We start from the raw sequence: 21,796 nt of genomic DNA, 5'->3' as shown, positions 1-21,796 counted from the left end.
CAGTCCACTAGGTGGCACTGTGACATTGAAGTTGTTGCCGTTCAATAACCATAGAAGAGGAACTGGGGGCTATGTTGTTATGCTAAGTATGTGATGAACCGGAGTCGCAGCTCGGCGCTACCAGAAACCAATAAACTCCACTATGCTCACCAGAAGCCTCCTGTGAGTTACTACATAATGGAGACGAGGATAAAAGTACAGCAGATGCCTGGTGGAAATGCACACAAATGAGTGAGACTGTTGAGTCGCTACGTTAACGGCACCAAACACCGGACAGTGGTGTGAGCTAGAAGATGGCGGCGGCAATGGTAGGGAACACCGCTCCTTTTGATAGTCAATCCCAGACGTGGGAGGAATATTGTGAAGTTCTCCAATATTTCTTTGAAGCTAATGAGATCGAAGATGCAGGTCGGCAGAAAGCTATTTTGCTCAATTCAGTTGGCAGTCAGACTTACAGCCTTATGAGGAACCTTGTCAGCCCGGCGAGGCCAGGAGATAAGACCTTTGATGATCTTGTTCGGCTGCTGAAAGACCATTTCAACCCCAAACCCAGTGAAATTGTACAGCGCTACAAATTTAACTCAAGAAGTAGGAAGCTGGGAGAAACAGTCATGGAGTACGTTGCTGTGCTAAGGAAATTAGCACAAGATTGTAACTATGGAGACAAGTTAAGAGAAATGCTGCGTGACAGGCTGGTCTGTGGGATTGGGGTGGATCGCATACAACGGCGATTGTTGTCAGAGCCGGATTTGACCTTCGACAGGGCACTGAAGCTGGCCCAAGCTATTGAGACAGCCAGCAAGGATGTGAGAGACTTACAGTCACTGGAGTCAGCACCCTCGCACATGAGAGCACCTGAGGCAGTGCACAAGATGTTGGCAAGGCAGAGCCCCAGTGAGCAGCAGCACCAGCATAAGGCTTGCTACAGGTGTGGCTGTGAGCAGCACATAGCTGGGGACTGTAGGTTTATTAAAGAAACCTGTCACAAGTGTGGGAAGATAGGCCATATTCAGAAAGTGTGTAGGTCAAAAGGCTCAGTTAGTGCTTCACAAGCAAAAGGTGGTGGAGTATATCAGAGATATAAGCATGTGAAAACTCAGGGAGCAAACTATGTCAGTCAGGGGGAGGGCGAAAAAGATGACATAGACACAGATGAGATCATGTTCACTTTGTACAAAGTGGAGGAAATAGACATACCGGCAGAGGAGCCATTTCTAGAAACACTGACTATGACTGAAACTGAAACACAGTTTGAAGTAGACTCAGGATGTGGGGTAACAGTGGTGAACCACTCAGTGTACAAAACCTTATGGAGGGGAGAGGTGAGACTCAGAACATACACAGGACATAGGGTAAATGTTTTGGGAGCAGCTATGGTAAAAGTGCAGCACAAACAGTCAGTAAAAAATCTACCGGTGGTAGTTGTGCCAGGGACGGGCCCTAGTCTAGTTGGCAGGAACTGGATTAAGAAGCTAGGTTTGCAGTGGAGACCTGAAAGCCAGATTCACCATGTCAGGGAAGAGACATTGGAGGAGGTACTTGTGGAATATGAGGAGGTTTTCAAAGAGGAACTAAGGAAATGTAATGGGCCCCCAGCTAAACTATATGTGAACAAGGAAGCAACCGCCAGGTTTTTTAAAGCTAGACCGGTCCCGTAAGCAATGAGAGGAAGGGTTGAGGCCGAACTGGACCGTCTCCTAGCCAAGGAGATAATTGAACCGATAAAATATGCAGAGTGGGCAGCGCCTGTGGTACCGGTGTTAAAACCAGATGACTCAGTAAGGTTGTGAGGTGATTACAAACTGACTGTAAATCGAGTATCAAAACTGGAGCAGTATCCAATTCCCAGAATTGAGGATTTGTTTGCCAACCTGTCAGGTGGACAGAAGTTCACAAAGCTAGATCTCAGTCATGCATATCACCAAATCCCTTTGGATGAAGAAGCAAAAACATATGTGACCATAAATACACACAAGGGCTTGTTCACGTACAAAGTGTTACCTTTCGGAGTATCATCTAGCCCAGCTATTTGTCAACGGACCATGGAGGGACTGCTACAGGGCATCCCTAGAGTGGCAATATTCTTGGATGACATCCTGCTGACTGGGAAAGACGACAAAGAGCATCTGCAGACTCTTGTCCTTGTGTTGAAACGGCTACAGGAGGCCGGTCTCAGGCTCAAAATAACCAAGTGTTCGTTCATGAGTGAGGAAGTGATGTTTCTAGGTCATAAGGTGGATGCCACAGGACTGCACCCTGTGCATGAGAAGGTGGAAGCAATCAAAGATGCACCCACACCTTCAAATGTGACAGAGCTCAAAGCATATCTAGGACTGTTAAACTATTATAACAAGTTCCTGCCCAGTCTGTCAACCATCCTTGCTCCAGTGCACAAACTGCTAAAAAAAAGACACAAAGTGGCAGTGGGAAGATGCACAACAGACAGCGTTTGAAAAGTCAAAAGACATGATGCAGTCAGCTGAAGTGTTGGTGCATTATGACCCAGAGAAGGACATTGTGCTATCATGTGACGCATCACCATATGGATTAGGTGTTGTGCTCTCACATCGCATGCCGGATGGAACTGAAAGACCCATTGGATTTACATCACGGACATTAAATGCTGCAGAGAAAAACTACTCACAACTTGACATGGAAGGACTGGCAGTGATTTTCGGAATAAAACGCTTCCACAAGTACATCTATGGATGGAAGTTTACTATAGTGACGGATCACAAGCCCCTATTGTCACTTTTCAGTGAGATGCGAGCAGTACCCCAAATGGCATCACCGAGGATCCAACGTTGGGCCGTGACCTTGAGAGCCTATGAATACACCATAGTGTACAAAGAAGGGAAGTATCACAACAATGCAGACGCACTGAGCCGCCTGCCCCTACCAGAGAAACCTGACCTGGGGAGGCCAGAAGAGAGGGTTCTCATGCTGGAGAGTTCTGACATCACACTTGTGACTGCTGACCAAGTGAAAGTATGGACAGACAAGGATCCAGTACTCTCACGGGTGCGGGAATTGGTAAACAGAGGCTGCTCAACAGAATTAAAGAGTTTGGCCCTTATGCAGTGAGGAAACATGAACTCAGTATTGTAGTGAAATATTTGTATTTATTCATGTTAGCAAACTATGGATAAGCTTAAAATGGGAATCATTTGGGTAAAACTGTGAGCTGGATTTGGGGCCTGTTGACATGTGTTTTTGAGGACAAAGGAAGATGGGGGAAGGTGAGAGCATGTCTTGAGTTGCATTCAACTTAGATCTAGCTACACTGATTGGGGAAACCTAAGGTCTAAGGTGTTAGGGATATTTGGGGCTGCCAATCAAGGAGGTCCAAATGGAAGGATCTGATAACTCCTCCCATTGTCAAAGAGTATAAACACAGACACACACGCGGTGTTCAGCCTCTTTCCTCTGGCTGGCTCACGTGCAGGTACATTCGGGATCCCAAAGATTAACTGTATTGAATTTGTACTGTATTGATTGTATTGTATTGTCATATTACCATTAAAGTAACGGTTACTTGGTAGCTCTGGATTCCTTCCTGTATTAACCAGCTTGATAGGGACGCGCGGAGATTCGAAAAGCGGACCAGATATCCCTTTTAATCTCTAACAAAGTGGTGACCCCTGACGTGCCAGATATAACGAAGCTGAGGAAGAATCCAGACGACCGGAATGGGTCGGGAATAAACGCTTTCAAACATCTCAGACAATCGGCAGGTTGGTACGCAGACGCCTGTTATGAAATTCGACTGTCTGTAATTGGATACGCTAAAACTTTAGGATTGTCTGTAGGCGTTTCACAGTGTTTTTAAAGTTTAAATGGAATATACAATGCATATTTTACTATGTTAGGAAAGTTATATACAAAACGTAAACGTTGATCGCCAGGTAGACGGAAAGTCCTGCGTAACGTAAATAGAGCAGGTTGGCGCGGATCTGCAGGTAGTTTATTCCTGAGTGGCGTGGAGACGGTGCAGTTTTGTTGGTTGCGAGGTTTGATTCCTGCACGACGAAAACCTGGAAACACGATATTTTAGATCGGGTCGCCGTTTAAAACTGGGGTTAAATAACAGACCAAGGCTGAAAGCTAAAAGCCAGAGGTCTGTTATATGTTAAATCGAGGGAGAGCGTTTCCCTTTGTCTGTAAACTTCTGCTGCTGCCATCTAGTGGCTGAAAGGGGGTATCACACCCTTGACATTTTTATATGGTTTCTTCGAGTTTAATCTGTAAACTTCTGCTGCTGCCATCTAGTAGCTGAAAGGGGGTATCACACCCTTGACATTTGTCATTACATTGCTGGCCGGTATTGAAGACGGGAAGCACGTTAATAGTAACAACGACAATAGCCCAGTATATTAATTAGAACTGATTTTGGAAAACTGGTACAAAACAATAAGGAATTGAACATTTTTTACAACGACAGCACCAGGAGATGAGTAAACTCAAGAATCTGTAGTGTAAATACATTGTGAAAAACACATTTTACACTCGAACTGTTTGCACATCATAGACAAGGAATTTAGACAATATAAATAAATGTTCAGAAAGTAGACATAGGCCTACGCTTGATTCAAATTGCATTACTGTGATCCGATTGATGTGCTCTGCAGGTTTACTATTGTTCGAAGTAACAGTGGGATTTAAAATGAGAGAAAATATGGGGATGTTTTTTTTTTTTTTCGTAGTGTGTGGAATATGTGATGCTGGAAACATGTAAGTATTTCAGAGTTGTGTTGGGTAAATATGTAACAATGGATGAAACAATTTTTGGAGTGAGTTTTTGTAATATCATTAGTAGACATTAATTATGTTGTTTAGATGGCATTTAACAACTAAGACAGATAGTATGATTAGAAAGAGACAGAGTGGAAAGGGTTGGATTTATTTAACATCAGTGTGCTAGACTTCTTATAGGTAAGGTGTCCCGAGACCTGGACTCCCCCTCTGAGTTAGAAAGGCTTCGATCCCGACCCTCCAAGCAGACAAAAGACCTAACCCAACAGGAGACTCCTCCTTCTCCATCGTACAGACAGAGAACCAGAGCTGAACCAACAACAACAACAAGACTACATCAAGACTGCAGCCAGAACTATCTCCACCTGTGGCATCCAGAACCAAACAGCATGCTGACATACAGAGAGATACTCTCATCAGCCCCTCAGACAGGACATGAGAGCAGAATCCGCCCTCCATAAAAACAGCAGAGAGACTGTAAAGGAGGAGTGCAACAACAGTGGCATGATGGGGCTGCAGATGTGACTGGGCCAATGGCTGCCTAAAAGAGTTACAGCGGATGGTTTCAAAAGCTGAGGGACTGAAGAGAAGACAGAATCAGAGGAGTTGGCATGGTCGATTAGAAGTGAGGAGGCCGGGGTCACGGCTTGAGAAAACCAGGGGAGGAGAAAAGGAGAACGGGAATGAGTGAGTTACACATAAACACACTTATTCACAAAACGCACATTTAAATAACTTGAATTAACTTCATAAATACGTAAAGACAGAAAGATTTAGTAATAAATTGGTAAATTAAAAATAGCAGTAAAGAGGAAACTATTAAAGTAAAATGATAATCATCCTAAAACACACTGACAGAGTAGAACCATATCCTTCAATATTTTCATCAGGTTAACAAATCATTCTTTAAGAGATTTTTATTCACGTGTGAATAAAGTAGCGATCTCATTGGTTACAATATTGATCACCATTAAAAGGATAGTTTTAGGAACCGCTCTATAAGACAAATCTTTATTTGGATTAATAATGTTAAAGGGAGAGCTGGTGCCAAGCCACATATAAAATTCCAATCTAAAGTGTTGATTTCACCATTGTGGCATAGTTATTACCATCCTTGATAAAGATGGGAGTAATTGTTGCATGTTCGGACACCCAAGGTTCCACACACTGCTAAAGAGTTTAACATTGTTTTTTAAGTAGACCAGAATTAAAGATAAATGAGTATAATGAGCTATGAAATGCAGAGCGACACAGATCCTAGTAATGTTTTGACTCAAGATAATAGTTATGTACACAAGTTTCTGAAATAGATCATTAGACATTTTAATACTAATTAGGTGTAAATGGATTGCAGTAGTAGTAGTACTTGAAGGAAGTGAGTTTTGTACCAAGTTTCAGGAAAAGTGGGAGGCAGAAGTCCCAATGACAAGTGAGAATCATCTTGAAAATCATAGTTGAAATCGTGACATATTTTTGTAGACAAAGGATACTGGCCTATGCTGAAATGTCAAAGTCTCTGCAGAGCACGACACATGGCCAAAAAAGACGGAGACCAACTGACCTTTGACCCTGATCGACAGTGTAACTTGACAAGGCACTGTGGATGACTGACTCTGGGGTGAAGCTGACCAAACTTGACATGACAACCAGACAGTGTGAGTGTGAATGAATGCCGGCATGTGATCAGTGTAACTGCATGATTCTAAAACAATAACCAACCAAGCATGTTTTTGGACTAACATATTATTTTGGTGCTCCAAGGGAAACGAGAGGTTTCCTAAAAATTCCACAAAAAGGGGAAACCGCACATGTGACCCGGTTATATTTTACTCTCACATGAGTTGGCGGTTTGCAAATGTAAAACTAAAATCTGAAGATTCTGTTTCTTTTAGGCCTGAAGGACGGAGAGGAACACTTATTTTCACTGAAGTGTTTACTGTGGAAATAATGATAATGGATGTCAAATTGTAAATAATGTTCGTTATGTCCCTAACCAATTACCTGACTGTTTTTGTTCCCCTCCCATTACAGGGTTTTGTTACACATAATTTCATGTGTAAAAGGGGGGAGTGTGTATAATGTATAAATGTCAACATGGCTGTAAAATGCACAATTTAAATTTTTCTTTTAAGGATTGACAGAAACCTTCCGCCCCAACCCAGATGTTCAAACTGAGCATTGAATGTAATTAACCTGCTCCATATCTGGGGATAAGATACTGTTTGATGAATGTTGAGATGTTTCTAAATATTGATTTGAATTATAACAGGTAACACAGAAGCAGTGGCCAAGGGGCTACTGTGAAAAATAATAGAATACCGAAGAAGTTGACCTGTGATAATGAAACAATTTTGTAATATTTTAACAGACATTAGAGTAACTGAGGTTTGAAATGTAGAAAGAACATATTACAGTTAAAGCTAAAACATAGTAGTGTATTGAGACAGAATTGAATTTAGACAACATCATGTAACTAGCCTGGTAAAGAAGTAAAAGCCATAGACTTTATTATTTAGGTCATTATGGGGATATACATTTCATCTAAATTTATAATAGAAAGACATTTGATGACAGTTTGTTGGAATTCTGTATTCATTTTTTCAGCTTGATAATATCTAAGCACTGACAGGTAGAAGCAGTATCACCAGGAAATCATTCACTTTGTTAGTATCATGATTTTGGTTGTTTTTGAATCCATAACATTAGTGTGTTTCTTTACCAGAAACATTAGCAGTTCATATTATATTTGGATTTTACATAGGATTTCATTTAAAAATAAACACGGATGCTTGTCAGAAATTCAGAGCTATTGAAATATGTTATTTAGTTTACCTAAAGATGTTGAGGTTCTTATTTAGTTGGCACAATCCAAGTATTAAGATTCTGAAGCTGCACTGGCAGATAGGAGGTCTACAATTAATTTAGAAAACCTGTTCACAGACGGCTGTTGTTTCAAGACACCCCACCAACAGGCTCCAAGTGGGTCAAAACAGCTGAGCGTAGGCTTGAGGGAGTTGTATCAGATTTCTCCACACAGGTTGCTGGCGCCAAAAGGGGGACCCGAGAAGCACGAGGCCGACACAGCAGAGTTCGTCTGGCTGAAGGTCATCAGGACAAAGTGGCTCAACCCCAGGCTCTCCGGCCCCGACCGAGTGACCCAGCGGACCTCTTATGCCGTCTGCCTGGGAGAAAAGGGGGACAGCTCGTACCACGGGAGCCAGTGTACGGCGGGGAAACCACCTGCTAGGACCAGGGGACGACATCAGGACGGACGTGGCCCTGGCAGACGTGGACTACTCGGAAGCAGCGGACTGGAGGAGCAGGACCCTGGAGACATCCTTACAGCAGACGACCCGGGAGGCATCATCAGCGGGCCGGAGAAGGAGGATCGGGAAGACATCTCTACAGCATCGACCATCAGCGGGCCGGAGGAGGAAGAGGAGGAAGACATCTCTCTAGCAGGCAGCCCAGAAGCTGCTGTCAGCGGATCGGGGGGACAAAGACACGGCAAGCCAGGACGGCACAGGGGACTTGTCGAGGCAGCAGAGGAGTCTACTTCTCTCTGATCAGTTCCACCCGTGAAGGGAAAGCCGCATCTCCCCCTCCCTATTAGCTGTCCTTGTGGGCTATTCCTCCGGGGGGGGGGGGGGGGGGTGCTGCTGATGATTCTAGCACTCAGCTGCCCCCTCATGGTTCCTTCACTGCCATGGAAAGTGGTGTTCTGTCTCCATGAAGGTTTCAAGTACTCTAAATACCAGCTTCGGATGGATTTATACAATGTTTGGGGGACGGACACAGTAGAAAAGAATGACAGTGGGTATCTTTCAAAATGCCTTGTCTAAGTTTATCTCTGGAGAAGGAGATAAAAAGGGGGATTTGTAGTGAAATATTTGTATTTATTCATGTTAGCAAACTATGGATAAGCTTAAAATGGGAATAATTTGGGTAAAACTGTGAGCTGGATGTGGGGCCTTTTGACATGTGTTTTTGAGGACAAAGGAAGATGGGGGAAGGTGAGAGCATGTCTTGAGTTGCATTCAACTTAGATCTAGCTACAGTGATTGGGGAAACCTAAGGTCTAAGGTGTTAGGGATATTTGGGGCTGCCAATCAAGGAGGTCCAAATGGGAGGATCTGATAACTCCTCCCATTGTCAAAGAGTATAAACACAGACACACACGCGGTGTTCAGCCTCTTTCCTCTGGCTGGCTCACGTGCAGGTAAATTCGGGATCCCAAAGATTAACTGTATTGAATTTGTACTGTATTGATTGTATTGTATTGTCATATTACCATTAAAGTAACGGTTACTTGGTAGCTCTGGATTCCTTCCTGTATTAACCAGCTTGATAGGGACGCGCGGAGATTTGAAAAGCGGACCAGATATCCCTTTTAATCTCTAACAGTATCCAAAATGGGTGTGTGTTGTGGGGCGCAAGAGTTATTGTGCCAAAGCCAGGCCAAGAAAGTGTTTTGAGACAGCTTCATCAATGCCATCCGGGAGTGTCCAGGATGAAAGCACTGGCTAGGAGCTATGTATGGTGGCCAAAGCTCGACAAGGATGTAGAGGATACTGTCAAGTCCTGTATAACATGTCAAGAGCACCGAAATGTTCCGGCACCAGCTCCGTTACACCCCTGGGATTGGCCTGATAAGCCCTGGAGTCGTATTCATGTGGATTATGCTGGGCCATTCATGGGGAAGATGTTTTTTGTGCTCATTGATGCACACTCAAAATGGATGGATGTGGTTCCAGTCAATTCTGCCACTTCAGCCACTACAATTGAGTGCCTGCGTACCAGTTTCAGTAACCATGGACTGCCTGAATTGTTGGTGTCTGATAATAGCACCTGTTTCATCAGCACAGAGTTTGAAGATTTTCTGAAAATAAATGGTATCCGTCATGTGACCTCAGCACCCTATCACGCCTCCAGTAACGGGTTAGCAGAGAGAGGGGTACAGACATTTAAAAGGATGATGAAAAAATGTCCAGAAGGCACACTGACAGCCAAGGTAGCCAGAGTGTTATTTAGTTATCGTGTGACTCCTCAGACTACAACAGGTCTGTCATCAGCAGAGCTGTTTCTCGGGAGGAAGCTACGTTGCTATTTGGATTGAATTCATCCAGATCTGTGCATAAAGGTGAAAGAAAAACAGGAAAGACAAATAAGAGATCATGACAAAAAGGCAAAGGGGCACTGGTTCAAAACAGGAGACTCAGTGCTGATGAGAAACTTCAGTCTTGGACCCAAGCAGTGGCGTTTTCTCCTGGAGGCCCAGGGAAGCCAGGCTTCCCTTGTTTTTTCGGATTGTAGTTATAATTTTAATAAATAAATAAAAACACTTTGTTTTGTTTCGGAAATTCTTTGCTGTGTGTTGCTGCCGGCCCGTCTCGGTCTCTCCCCCATTCTCATTGAGTATTTTACAAAGAGTGAAACAAACAGCGCCCCTCTAGATGTTATGGTGAAACAGTAGATTGCACTCTCTGTTGCGAGAGGAGGCCAGCCGAAATTGGCTTCCCTTGGTGAAAACAAATGGAGGGATTGACCAATCATACATGACATTACGTCATGCCCCTGCCAACCTGTGATTCGTCAGGGCCATGCCAAGGGAAGCCAGAGGCGGCTGGCTTCCCTTGCCTCACAATCCAATCAAATCGCATCAACTTAGTGTTGCAGTGACGCGTCCTAAAACCCGGAAGTAAGCTGCGCTCGGTTTCCCTCGACAAAAAAGCAATGGAATTTCTCCATAGGATTTTGGAAAATTGCTCGAAATAAGGTCAGTGGAAAACGAACCTGTTAGATAAATGCAAGTTTAGTTCAGCCGGATATTATCCACATGTCTACCCTACTTTTATAATTTTCGAATCATAAATCTAATCGATAGAAGATAGATAGCGCCACTGCATCACTCTCACCGCCGTTAGAAAGTAGCAAGCAACTGAAGCAAGTGCTATTATGGAGGGTGGAGATTTGGACTATTTCATCAAAAATAATTGTACTAAACTTCCGCTACAGCAGCAACAACAAATACAATCTGATGACAGGCCGATGCCCAAACTGGAGCTGTGTACAGCGAGGAAAAAAGGAGCGAGTTGGACGTAAAACGTTAAAGGTCTCCTGATTTAGTTTGTGAATGAATGCTTATTAGAGTTTGGGCTGGAGAGTTTGGGCTGGAGAGTGCGTGCGGACCTGTCGGTTAGGTAACAGGCGTGTGTCAGTCCTGCATCTGTATGATACAAATGTGTGTAAAATGATACCGGGTAACTCATCTGGTTACGTTATTACATTGACCACCACACCCCCGACCCAAAAGAAAGGAGGTATTATTGGCTTCCCCTAATTTTTTTCCCACGCCACGCTACTGGACCCAAGTGGATTCCAGGAATCATAGAGTCAGTGACAGGGACAGTGTCATATAAAGTGATGCTGGGTGATGGGAGAGTAGTCAGGAGACATGTGGACCAGATTCATGCTCACCACCAAAGACCAGAAAAAGACCATGAAAGACAACAGACTGACTCGAGTCAGCAAAGTCAGGCAGCCGAAAAAGGAGAGACATGGCAGGACGTTGAGAATGTGGTGCTCAGTGGGGACGAGTTGGAAGAGCCAGCAGCTACAGAAGCTGCAGCAGCAGAGAAGGTCCATGGAACTGTGGAAAATACAAGTCCAGGGAAGAGACAGTCAAAAAGAGAGACTAAGTTACCCAGTTACCTTAAAGACTTCCAGCTGAGCTAAGAAAGGAATAGATAATACTGTTGTGAGTCACCTGTTAGGTTTAATAAAATAAAAAAATTGTGTTCCTGTTGGATGTATATAACCTGCTTGAGGGGAAGGGGATGTTGTAAGGTCATATCATTGCATGTTAGTTCACCAGTCCACTAGGTGGCACTGTGACATTGAAGTTGTTGCCGTTCAATAAGCATAGAAGAGGAACTGGGGGCTATGTTGTTGTGCTAAGTATGTGATGAATCGGAGTCGCAGTTTGGCGCTACCAGAAACCAATAAACTCCACTATGCTCACCAGAAGCCTCCTGTGAGTTACTACACTCTGGATGAGTTTGTTAGGAACTGGTCCCCATATAATAGCACTATACATGAGGGAGGAATGGTTCAGTGTTATATGCGCACCCCCCGCCAAAAAAGGAGCATCGGATCATTTGAAAAAAGACGCATTTGCGCACCAACATTGAGAGAGAGAAGAGAAAAAAGAGAGAAGAGAGAGAGAAAAGAGAGAGAGAGAGAGAGAAAAGAGAGAAGAGAGAGAAAAGAGAGAAGAGAGAGAGAAAAGAGAAGAGAGAAAGATAGAAAAGAGAGAAGAGAGAGATATTTGCGAGTTGCATAACAACTGGTAAGATAGCAGGGTTTCCCACACATAGACTTTAGTATAAAGTATAATTTGCGAGACATTTAGGTTTAATTGGCATCTGCGATCCCTCGCTCTACCCCTCGCTATTGAGTAAAGGGCCTGCTTTATGCGCTCCGCACAGTAACCCTGCTGCGAGGCACGGGCGAACAGTTCATGAGCGTGCTCACTAGCGCACCTCAAATATTGAAAATAAACAACCCCATCCCCTCACGTTCCAAAACGATTGATACAGGAAGTGAGGCTTTGTGAAAGCTAACACTTATCATCCATCTCCTTTAATTGGATGTTCCCACAATCCCCCACTGCAGCATAGTAACTTGCGCTGATGTCATGTTATTTCACTCATATGCTGTGCGTAAAAGGTAAGTATGCATACATAAATATATGTGTAAATATGTGAACAGAGTTTGCTTTCTAGTTGGTTGTGTGTTAATTCCATTTATTTTGAATCCTGCTGATCACTGATTTGCTGTGTTTGTTGGTTGATATCAGGTTAATGGTAACATTCTGCAGCTGAGACTCTCACAACTCTCACATATGTTGAAATAAAGTATGTAGAGCAAATGAGTAGAAATTCAGTAAATTAAGTTAAAATAAAATAATCGTAAAAGTGGAAGGTTAGTAGAGTGTTCAGCTCTTTACATCGTGTTACACTATCAAACTGCAGCTGCCCTCAGGTTGCTCTTTATTTGCTGCTCCTCTTGCTCTTCAGTCCTCCTCACCACAAACTGCTGACAGCGACATTCAGCAACCCCTGGAAAGCCACTGATCCTGTTTCAATGTATTATTAAATGTTTATCAGTCACCAAGCCATCAACCTTCTCATCAGGCTAGTATTTTAATGTTGAGTTAATAATGATATATTTTTTAATAAAATAATTGTTCAACTTATGAGAGTCAAGTCGTTCGTTATTTAGTATGTGTCCGTGTAAAAGATCATCCTTCATCCTGATCAAGATCCAGGCTGAATGATCATCCTGTCAGACGTTCTTTTTTCAATAATGACCGCCTCGCTGCACATTATCTCTTACCTAATTGTAATAATAGTAAAAATCAAAACAATGAATGAAGCTATAGCTGGTGCATTTATAGCAAATGCTTTAAAATAAAAACAATTACAGCTCACCTGTTGTTTCATTTAGATAAAGTCCAGGGAGCTCTCTGTACTTTAATAAGTAAATCCGGATGTAAAGCCGTTAAGTAAAGCCGGCTGTAAAGCCGTTGTGTCCTTGGGCAAGACACTTCACCTGAACTTGCTCCTGTGGGTATTGTCCACAGTGGTGACCATGATGTGTGTAATGTGTATTTGTAAAGCGCTTTGAGCATCTGGAAAAGCGCTATAATAAATGTAAGGAATTATTATTATTATAATATACATTTAGTCATTGCCTTTTTATTTGGCATCAATACATAAACCCTTCGGGCCATGGGTGATGCTCAGCACAGTCTGGGCTGACAGCTGCATGGATTCAAATGATGAGATGGTGTGTGTGTGTGTGTGTGTGTGTGTGTGTGTGTGTGTGTGTGTGTGTGTGTGTGTGTGTGTGTGTGTGTGTGTGTGTGTGTGTGTCTGTGTGTGTGTGTGTGTGTGTGTGTGTGTGTGTGTGTGTGTGTGTGTGTGTGTGTGTGTGTGTGTGTGTGTGTGTATGTGTGTGTGTGTGAAAACACATCTGATACACTCGCTGTCTGAAAGGTAAACACTTTATATTATGTATTTGTGGAGTCTATTTTTATATAACATTACAAGACTGATTCTTGTTATTACATTATATGCGTAGTGTGCTCATGAGATTGCTATGACTATAAAATAAATAGACACAATCACCAATTCCAGGTTCTGATGGGTTGGATACGAAACGAAGGGAAAAGTCATAGAAGAAAGTTTTAGCTTGCATTAGAAATGTTGCAAAAGCCAGGTGCATTATTGAGAAAAGGAGATCGCCCTGGCCTTGGAACAGTGTGTGAGCTCCCCGCCTACGCATAACTGGGAATCAGTGTAAATAGAGGATTCTACTATCTATTGTAGAAGCTTCAGCAAAACAAATGACGTAGGATAGCGTGACCAGAGTAGGGAGGGACCTTCACAGGCCGGCCGAATGCTGATTGGAGGTCGTGTTGCCAAGAGACTTTGTCTAAGTCTGTGCACCAACCAGGGAGACCAAAGTCTAAACCATGGTCCTCCCCATCTAGTCTCAACCAATCCTAAATGTACGGGCAGAGCCCTGAATAATAAAAATGTATTCACGCACAAGGTACAATGCTTTTTTCCGGAAATATAGTTACAGATTACAGCTCTGCTGCCTGTGATTTCTATGACCGGACGGAGTCCTTGGCCAAGTGAAATATATCTTTTGCTCTCTTTTAATAAATATTTAAACTTAGAAGTTGTGTGTCTTTCCTGGAATTAAAGAACACAACATATTCAAACACCACCACAGTGGTCAGTGCACAGACACGGAGGAGAAACACTTTTCTAGTTAAACTGTAAGCGAAGACTTTCTGAACTAGTGAAGAGAAGTTTAGTTATTTGGTTTTTGTTTGCTGCACTGTCACCATGGTCACACAGACATGTCAACTCTACTGTTGTGACTTTCACATGTCTTTCTGAGAGCATCCGTATGACCAATCACAATCCATTACCACCGTGTCCGGAACTAACAGCCCATGAAAATGAATTCTAGCTGCTTTCATGGCTCGTTATGAACCTGTGACCTCCAGCAGAGAGGACGTCCTTCTCTGCTTCAATTCAATTCAAAACCTTTATTTATCCAGGTAAAATCCCATTGAGATCAATGATCTCTTTTTCAAGGGAGACCTGCAGCAGTAGGTTCCACAAGAAGACATAAACAACAGAACAACAAAAGGACATCATACAGCAAAATGTACAGGGATTACAATTTACATATTTAACCACAAGTACAGGTACCAACAGTATCTGATTTTGTAGCATCCAACCGAGCTTTAAAAACATGTAGTGGTACTAGCTTGGTAATTTTCCATTCTTTTTGCAGACTGTTCATGTTAGTGGAGCTGCACATCTAAAAGCTTTCTTCCCTAAGACAGTCCTAGCACTTGGCACATTTAATAAAACCACAGCATGCGATCTCAGGCAATAAGTACTTTCAATTCGCCGAGAGATCAGGGAGCAGATATAAGATGGTAGTTTATCCAACATGGCTTTGTAAATGAAAAAGTACCAGTGACTGAGCCTCCGTACAGTAAGTGATGGCATAACCGCCTTGGTATACAGTGATGCGTAAGTGCTTTACAATTTGTCAAAAATCTCAGTGCACTGTGATACGCAGCATCTAATTTGCTCAGGTAATTGGCAGGTGCATTCATATCAAATCACCATAATCCAGCACAGGTAAAAAGGTCACAGTGACTAGCCTTTTCCTGGCCTCAAGCGAGAAACAGGACTTATTTCTGTAAAAGAAACCTAGCCTAACCCTCAGCTTTTTAAGCAGGTTATTGACATGAAGTTTAAAAGTGAGACAGTCATCAAGCCAGACACCCAAGTATTTGTAACAGGTAACCACTTCAAGTTGTATTTCTTGCGTAGTTACAATATCCAAAGCAGTCTCTGGTGTATTTTTAGCTTTAGCTTTAGAAAAGAGCATTACCTTGGTTTTATCCACATTTAAAAGAAGCTTAAGTTCAGAGAGCTGAGCCTGAATAATGTTAAAAACAGCCTGTAATTTAACAACAGCCTCGTTAATCGAGGGACCTAGACAGTACATAACGGTATCGTCCGCATAAAAATGTAAGGTTGCTCCTTCGACATTTTCACCTAAACTATTAATATAGATAGAGAATAATAGCGGACCTAAAACTGAACCTTGTGGTACACCATTAGTGATGTTTAACCACTCAGAAGACAGCCCATCAAACTGAACACATTGGGATCTTTCAGAGAGGTAGTTTACAAACTACCCTACTGCATGGCTGGACATGCCTATACTGACCAGCCTTTGCTTCAAAATGCAATGATCGACGGTATCAAAAGCTTTGGATAGGTCAAGAAATAGAGCTGCACAACTCTGCTTATAATCTAAAATACTCGTAATATCATTTACCACTTTCATTGTGGCAGTGATGGTGCTATGTTGCTTTCTGAAGCCTGACTGATGTTTAGACAGGATATCATTGTTACATAAACACACCTTTACCAGTTCACTCACTAAGCGTTCAAGAACCTTGGCCAGAACTGACAACTTAGAGATGGGTCTATAATTGTTTAATAAGGTGGCCTCCCCTCCTTTTAGTAGTGGCAGGACATAAGCTGACTTCCATACTTTTGGGATTTTGTTCGTGCTGAGGGAGAGGTTAAAAAGAGTAGTAAGAGGTGGAGCAATAAAATCTGCAGCTATCTTTAAAAAGAAAGGTTCTACGTTGTCCGGACCAGCCGGCTTTTTAGGATCTAGCTTGGTTAAGACTTCACGAACAACATCAACAGTAAAAGGAGTAACACTGAAGGGGTTTTCCAGACCACATTGTTCTGAGTCACCGACTGAGGTGTTCACAGAAGCAGAATTAGAAACAGAATGAAACAGAGAGCCACAGGACACAAAATGCTCATTAAAACAATTTAGTATGGTGGTCCTATCCGATATAGTGCCAGATACTGTGGTAAGGCACGGAGGTAGCTCATTACGGACATCACCGGTGGATATCGATTTTATGGCTTTCCAGAATTTTCTAGGGTTGTTCAGGTTCTTTGTGGTTACTGACAGATAATACTTAGATTTAGCACTTTTGACATGTGAAGTGAAACTATTTCTTAGCTGCCTAAAACGCAGCCATTCTACCTCTGAGCCTGAATTCCTAGCCTTTGCCCAGGCCTTGTTTCTCTCATGTAGGAGAATAGATAATTCAGCAGAAAACCAAGGATTGTCTCGTCCCATCACTCTAAATGTACGCAGGGGTGCATGTCTATCTATAATTTCCATAAAACCAAGATAAAAATAAGACCATGCGGTTTCTACATCAGCACACAGATCGATTTTTCCCCAATCAAACCCAAACAGATCATGCACAAAACCCTGCTCCACAAAATGTTTGATGTCTCTCTTGATGATAATACGAGGTTTAACCTTTTGGACCTTAGTGTCCCTAATTGTGGCTACAACACAGTGGTCACTCAGATCATTCGCAAATACTCCCACAGCTGAGTATTTATAGGGAACATTAGTTAAAATGAGATCAATTAGGGAGGATTTGGCTGCGAGGGAGTGCGGTCGTCTTTCAACCAGAAGGTTGTGGGTTCGATCCCAGCCTGTACAGCCAACATGTCGATGTATCCTTGGGCAAGATACTTAACCCTGAGTTGCTCCCGATGGCATGGCCAACGGTGTGTGAATGTTAGGTCCTAGAGCAAGTGGTACTGCTCTGTATGAATGGGTGTGAATGGGTGAATGACATGTAGTATGTAAAGCGCTTTGAGGGGTCGTAAAGACTGGATAAAGCGCTATATAAGTACAGTCCATTTACCATTTACCATTTACCATTTATTTGGGGACTTAATATTAGGGCGAGTAGGACTGTCAACAATCTGAGTAACATTTAAAGAGATACAAAGGTTTTTAAAATCCTCTGACACTGCAGTTAACCAGTCCCAGTTAAAATCTCCAAGTAGCACTATTTCCTTGTAGTCTAGTTGCGATAAAATATTTGCTAGCGAAGACAAGGAGTCTTTGACAGCTGAGGGGGGTCTGTAACAGCCCACCACCATGACCTGTTGACCCTTTGCCACTTCTATATTTAAGGCTAAAAATTCAAATTGCTTACTGATAGATTTGGAAACTACAGCGGTTACACTGAACTTATTCTTAACATAAATGGCAACGCCGCCACCTTTATTAGGCCGGTCGGTACGATACACATTAAAACCATTTAAGGCAATGTCAGAGGCCAAAATAGATTTATTTAGCCACGTCTCTGATAAGACAATGACGTCAGCGTCAGTCGAGCTCGCCCAGATACGGACAAAATCTAGTTTACCTAACAGACTGCGCACATTCAAGTGGATGAAACCCAACCCAGACCTAGCTTTAAAATCAGCAGGAGTAGCGATCTGACTACTACTACTGGGCGGACCAGGGTTAGGTTGTACATTTCCTGACAGTAATAACAACAAAAAAAACAGGCATCTTTTCCTCTTAAGCGACACACATACATTGTCATCTACTTTAGAATCACCGGAAAAGTCTGCAAGAGTGTGATTAGAGCTTAAGAAGCAGTCCTGAAGAACCATCATCGCAGGAAAACAAAAAAGACAAACATATTTTGTCGAGCAGATTGACTGTGACAAGGCAACCGGTAATTGTTTGTGTAACACATCCGAACCTTTGCAGGGGATGCCCACTGCGGGTGGCAGAACAGACCTGAATCCAGTAGACTCCTCAGAATGATTAGAGATCTTCTCATAGTCCAAAATAGTTAACAGGCACAGCAGAATCCCGATATGGGCCATTTTCCCAGACCAGGGAACCGCGATGTTCCTGGAGCAAAATCAGCACAGCAGCAAAGGACAGGCGAAAGCAGCAGTGTGGTATCCCCGGGGCGAAAGCAGGCCTCTGCTACAGCAGAACCAGGACAGGTGGAAAGCAGGCCCCAGCCGTGGCAAAATCCTCCTCCGTACAGCAGCACACGCCCGGTGGAAGCAGGCCAAGCCCGAAGCGTGGATCCACTCCGTCTCTCCGCGACGACTACGGGGTAAAAACCTCTCCAGTGCAGCCGTGCAGGTGGGAGCAGGCCTCCGTAGATCGCAGATCGCAGGCAGCAAACAGGTGGAGCCGCTCCGTCTCTTCGCGACGAGCAGGCCTCCGTAGATCGCAGATCGCAGGCAGCAACAGGTAGAGCTGCTCCGTCTCTCCGCGACGTCTCCGGGGTAAAAACCTCTCCAATACAGCCGAACTTAACAGGTGGGAGCAGGCCTCCGTAGATCGCAGATCCCAGATCGCAGGCAGCAACAGGTGGAGCCGCTCCGTCTCTTCGCGACGAGCAGGCCTCCGTAGATCGCAGATCGCAGGCAGCAACAGGTAGAGCTGCTCCATCTCTCCGCGACGTCTCCGGGGTAAAAACCTCTCCAGTACAGCCGAACTTAACAGGTGGGAGCAGGCCTCCGTAGATCGCAGATCCCAGATCGCAGGCAGCAACAGGTGGAGCCGCTCCGTCTCTTCGCGACGAGCAGGCCTCCGTAAATCGCAGATCGCATGCAGCAACAGGTGGAGCCGCTCCGTCTCTTCGCGACGTCTCCGGAGGAAAAACACCTCAGTACAGCCGTACTCACAGGTAGGCCTCCGCAGATCGCAGATAACTAAAACTACTACTTGTATAAGCAGGGATGGCTAAAAGTTTGTAAGCAGGAGAGCTAGATGCTAACAGATGCTAACAGATGCTAACAGGTAGTGCGAGCCTGTAGAAATTGCGACTACCCAACTTCTACTTGCTCTTAGAAAGGTACATACTTAATATTTCATTTGTATTATAATTTATTTAACTGTTGGGTTAAAGAAAGAGCAGTGTGAATATATACGAACAGCTCCTTTTCTTTTCAGAGAGAATACAATAAAATACAGAGAGAGTGGGTGGCACTAAGGAAGCCTGCAGGGTTTAATAACAAGGAACACTTTTTTCTCGTTGAAAACTTAACAAGAATATGAGTGGCAGACGTGGAAGTAAACAAAAAATAATAATAATAAAAATGACACATCGTAGGAGACAGTGGCACAGACACAGATTGAAGACTAGCTAATGTTTTCACTTTAAGTAGTGGTGGACTAATGGATAGTGAGTTGGGCTGAAGATTGGAAGGTGTGAGTTCAAATCCCGCCTGGACCACTAGTGTGCCCTTGAGTAAGGCACTTAGCCCTCAGTTACTCCAGGGAGAATGTCCCTGTAATTGGTAATTGTAAGTCGCTTTGGATAAAAGCGTCAGCTAAATGAAATGTATAAATGTATAAGTAATACAAAGTCACTGCAGCTCATTATGAATTTCAAAATTGGAGGTAAAACAAAATTAAGAAACTATTTATCACACACTATACAGAATTTTGAATTTAGTAACATTGAGAAGGATCTGACAGAGACATATGTAATTCAGTAATATCCTGCATTTTCCTTATGAATGTCACCCCCAAAATCAACTTATTTGCCGTGATTTCAATTTAACAACGTCAGGGCTGACAGGCTGAGATTCTCACAGCTGATTGCAAGACCACGTCAAGCGAATTTATTGCTCGAGTTGAGAAAATGTAACTCTCGTGAATGAAGTGTGCCTCTATCAGAGGTGGGAAGTAACGAAGTAGAAATACTTAGTTACTGTACTTAACCTGTTAAGCCCGGTGCCCCCGGCAACATCTTGCAAGAAACAGTGTCTGAGGGTTTCTTAACATTTAACAAACTATGAATGTGTCATACCCACTTAACGGGAAGAAACTCAGCTACCTGACGATATCAACCATTTTTACCGAAACAAAACACAACTCTAACGTCGAGCCTCTGAATTAGCACTAATCGAAAGAGTGCTAACGCACTTAGAAACTCACTCACGGTAGAAATATTTTATAGTTCATTGGATCTACACAAACAAGATATCATCTGAAAGCTGAGATTCCACAGATTCCAATAGTATAAGTAACATCACTGTGCGGCAGCGAAAGCCAGCAAAGACAACACAAAACTTCAATTTACGTTGCCAAAACGGCAAATGCGTCTTACCTTTACTGTTTTCTGATCAAAAGTTGTGTTCAAGGGCATTAAAACGCATATAAATGCTGCTGAAGGTTAATCCAAAGCTAAACTGACTGCTACACAATTCAAATAAATGCTTTTATATATTTCTATTAGATGTGACTCTTTAGCGTTTCTGTTATTACTAACTGCTGCTTTAGTTGTTCTGACTGCTAAAATCCTGTTATTCCTCATTTTAAAGCCGATATTCCGTGGGGTCGGGGGGCTCGGATCCTTGTCACCTTTTTCATACCTGATGAGTTTGCATCCCTGATTGTTAGTGGTTGTTTTATGTCAAGAATCTATGTTTTGTATTATACAGCTGAGTTTGATCATGTTTATCCTGCGTCTGAAGGTACAGCTCCATACACACGCTCAGAGGCGTCGCAGAAAACATGCACATGGTGGTCGGTGGTTGTGTTGGTGAAGATGGGGAGATAGCAGCGAGGGAAGTTGATGCCAGGGAGATTTTGCAGTTCCAACTTCCATGATTGCCATTTCCTCAATAGGCTTTCTGTCTTAATGACATTATCCCATCCTCTATCCTGCTTCCATAGATCCTGCACCAGTATCTTTGCACGGGTAGTGAAAGGGATCAGATAGCCTAAGGGGTCATATTGAGATGCCATGACCTTGTAGATATTTCTCATTGTTGGTTGGTGGTAAGTGATTGTTCTGTTTTTATAGCCCAGCGTGTCTTTGAGGCAGTTCCATTGAAGGCCCAATGTAGGCTCTTTAGGGTATCCACCCTCTGAGAGCCACAACTCGTTAGTCTTGGATTTGGACTCTGTAGGGAGATGTTTTATACCGGATGGATCATTGCTAGCCCACTGTCTTATGTCGAAACCACCCATAAGAACAGAGGTCTCATTTTGTCGATGAGGGACTTTGCTTCTTGGGGGGAGTGAAAGCTTTGGAGGCAGTTATCGACATAAAAACGATTTT

At 43.2% G+C, this 21,796-nt stretch overlaps 1 pseudogene; it reads left to right on the top strand.

Annotated features, from left to right (window-relative positions):
* The first annotated feature begins 293 nt into the window (after nucleotides 1–293).
* Nucleotides 294–9,937, top strand: LOC117562754 (annotated as a pseudogene).
* The last annotated feature ends 11,859 nt before the right edge of the window (nucleotides 9,938–21,796 follow it).

Source organism: Gymnodraco acuticeps, unplaced genomic scaffold (genome assembly GCF_902827175.1).
Source record: "Gymnodraco acuticeps unplaced genomic scaffold, fGymAcu1.1, whole genome shotgun sequence".
NCBI lineage: Eukaryota > Metazoa > Chordata > Actinopteri > Perciformes > Bathydraconidae > Gymnodraco > Gymnodraco acuticeps.
This window is presented reverse-complemented; position numbering and strand designations above follow the sequence as displayed.